Source organism: Lygodium microphyllum, chromosome 29 (genome assembly GCF_053477565.2).
Source record: "Lygodium microphyllum isolate KBCC chromosome 29, Lygodium_microphyllum_v1.1.10, whole genome shotgun sequence".
NCBI lineage: Eukaryota > Viridiplantae > Streptophyta > Polypodiopsida > Schizaeales > Lygodiaceae > Lygodium > Lygodium microphyllum.
The window spans coordinates 96,506,690-96,509,852 of NC_141163.1; positions in this window are offsets into that span (position 1 = coordinate 96,506,690).

The window sequence follows — 3,163 nt, forward strand, 5'->3', positions numbered from 1 at the left end:
AACCTTGATGCAGCCTCGATAGGGAAGAAAAGCCGCAGGCGGAAAAAGAAGAGATCGGAAGCTAAAGTCGCACTAAAAACCAAGAGTCCTACGACTCTGCCTGTTAGAAAGAAGGTTTCAGATGTAGAAGTAAAGACTTCAGCCCCTAAGACAGCTGAAAAGGGAAGCGCTAAGGTAGGGGAATACCCGCATCCGAAGCGACAGTTAGAGGCCATAGAAAAGGTGAAGGAATGGGTGAAGGAGGCTCAAGAGCATCTCAAGGACGCTGAGCCCATCATAGAGGACGAGATCGATGATCTCTCTAGCGTAAGCACGCCAATATCACCGCCTCAACCTAAGTCGGCAGAAGCAACCGTGCCACAAGCAGTGCCGCTAAGACCAAGCCTTGATGCTACAGAGCCGCAGATCAGTCGCGGCCATTGGCCAGGACAATCTAGGTTAGGGGAAAGACGAGTACCCAATGATCTCCTGACCATGCTAGTGACTACCCCTGTAACACTTAGCCTAGGAGATCTGCTTAGGCAGCATCCTAACCTATGGCAAGATCTTAAGCAGTGGGTTGAAGGGTCACGAGAGCAGGTCACGGCAGACCCTCAAGACAATGACGCAGAAACGCAAATACCGAGCTTGACGCTGCACTCTATGCCTAAATCCTTGCACGTCAATGCCTTCTAGGAAGGTTCTGAGATGCATGCGGTCTTGCCAGTTTTAGCCCTAGGTGACACAACAAAAAAGGGAATCATAGACATGGGAGCTGGGATTACTGTACTTAGCCATACAGTGCTTCAGACTTGGGGAAACCCGCCTATCGAAACTGCTAGGTTTAATGTCACATTAGCAAACGGTATGAGAGTGAAGCCATTCGAGGTACTTAAGAATTGATCAGTGAAGATCGTAGGTGTCCAGTTCTCTGTTGACTTTATAGTCATGAAGGGAGTGGACTACGATATCCTATTAGGCTGACCCTGGATGTGCAATGTTAGAGTCATCGAAGATTGGGGTAATGGCTTGATCTTCCTTGGAAATAGAACAGATGCCGTAAGGATAGAGATGGACACTTGGAAGACCTCACCAGTCAACCTAGACGCCATCTCTGCTATGCTCAAGGGTAACACTCAGGTCAAGAAGTCTTATGGGCCCTTGACCAAGTATATCCCATGCCCAGAGGATGAGCGGGACTGGATGTACATTCTCGCTACAATCACCTGCCATTCTCAGATCATGAGGCGTATGAGCAAGCCATCAAAATGATCGGCAAGTCTAACGAAGCACTCTCTATACGAGTTTGCATGATGGCAGGAAGCCTCCGAGGAAAGCCTAAGCATGTCACCTTCCAAGTACCATCCAACAAAAGGAAACTCCAGGGGATACTGGAATACCTAATGGACAAGCTAGCTTGCAATCCAGCTGCAAACTTCAAACCACTCCAGGATCTCTTAGAGGAATCCAAGTGGCAATGGACCAGGGTGCATGATTTAAACCTCATGTATAACTGGGCCCTAGTTCCTGACCAACGACACGAGACATACCAAACCCTAGGAGACGACGAGCAGTCGGATGACAAAGATTCTAGCAATGAATACGAAGACTGTCAATCCTTCAGTGATGAGAGCGAGGGTGAAGTAGATACCATAGAATATGACACTGAAGGACAAGAAATTGAGCAGATACAAGCAGACTCCAAGCCGCAGGAAAGGCAGACCTTTAGGGTAGAGAGAGGAGTCATGTGCATGGAATGTGATCGCGCTTGGTTGAAACACGTAGGAGCCATAGACCTTGAGCAAGCAGGCCTAGCCTAGCTAGGAATGACATCAGTACTTAGGACTAAATCACCATCTGAACTGCGGCCACCAGGGGAGACCACCTCTTCTAGCGAAGATGGAGGGTTTGACTCTGAATCGGAAGTTAGTTCGGATAGTGATCCAGAGATCCCTAGGCCGCCCACGACTAGGCAAACGTACCAAGGGGGACCTACCCGTCCACCTGAGGCACAGATGGTTAAGGCAGGAAAAGGCAAAGCAACCCAGGGATACACGAACAGAAGAACAGCGAAAGCCACAGGGCCTCCCTAAACGCTTCATGAAATTCAAAAAAGGGGATAGGGTAGTAGTTCTGCTAGGTGCCAAACATCAAGGGCAGGACATACCTAGGGAGGTAACACTCACCTATGGTTAGACCTGTCACCCTAAGCCACTTGCACCGCACCTCCCTTGGCACAAATGGGGTCCTCAAGTGTGGGACATCACCCAGGCTTGCCTGTGGTTAGACCCACCTCCCCATTCCACTAGGACAAGCACAGTACACTAACACGGTATGCTAGACACTCCCCTTAGGTAGAGCACAATATCTTCTCCTGTCAAGCATTACAAAAAGCAATAAACCACCAACTTTGGAGGCCTCGCCAACCACTCGCTATCCATTTAATTTCTCTGACAACCATCCTTCCTCAGCTTCCACGAGCACCTGAATCTCCACGTGGCCCTCCCCTTTACATCATCATTTGTCCAACTGCCTACTACTCTGCAACAACACAGAAGTGCCATGGGACTGGCACCTGTCTAGGAGGGGGTAATGTTAACCTCGAATCAATATGGCGAAAAATGAAGGAAAAAGTAGAAAAGGCACGAAAAAAGAGCAAAGACACGCAGGCAACCGCTAAAGCTAAGCCGGGACAAAAAGTGCAATTTTAATGAAAGGCGCCTCAAAAACTTGGAAAACTCTTGTAAAAGAGCGCCAGGCTCCCTCCTGTGCCAATTGTAAAATATTAGACGGGTGTAGGCTAAAGGCATAATGCTAGAAGAGTAAAATGAAAAAAAAACCTTGCCACAATGGCCGGTCATGTAAAAAAGGGGATGGGTGCCCATGGGATTTTAGGGCTTGTATATAAAGTTCAAAAAATAAATGGAAGCTCATTCTTTTGGTGTGTGGCAAAAGGAGTCTTCTTCTTCCTCTCTTCTTCTCTCCTTCTTGCTTGTGTGTGCTCTTGAGAGAGGGAGTGTGAGAGTGTGAGGGAGTGAGTGTGTGGGAGTGAGGGATCAAGTGGGTGAAGCTCTTCACCATCTCATCTTCTCTTCTTCTCTTCTCTTCTCTTCTCTTCTCTCGTGCGCGCGGCTATGGAGGATGGAGCTTGGAGATGGAGGAGGCTTGAGGATGCTTGAGCTAG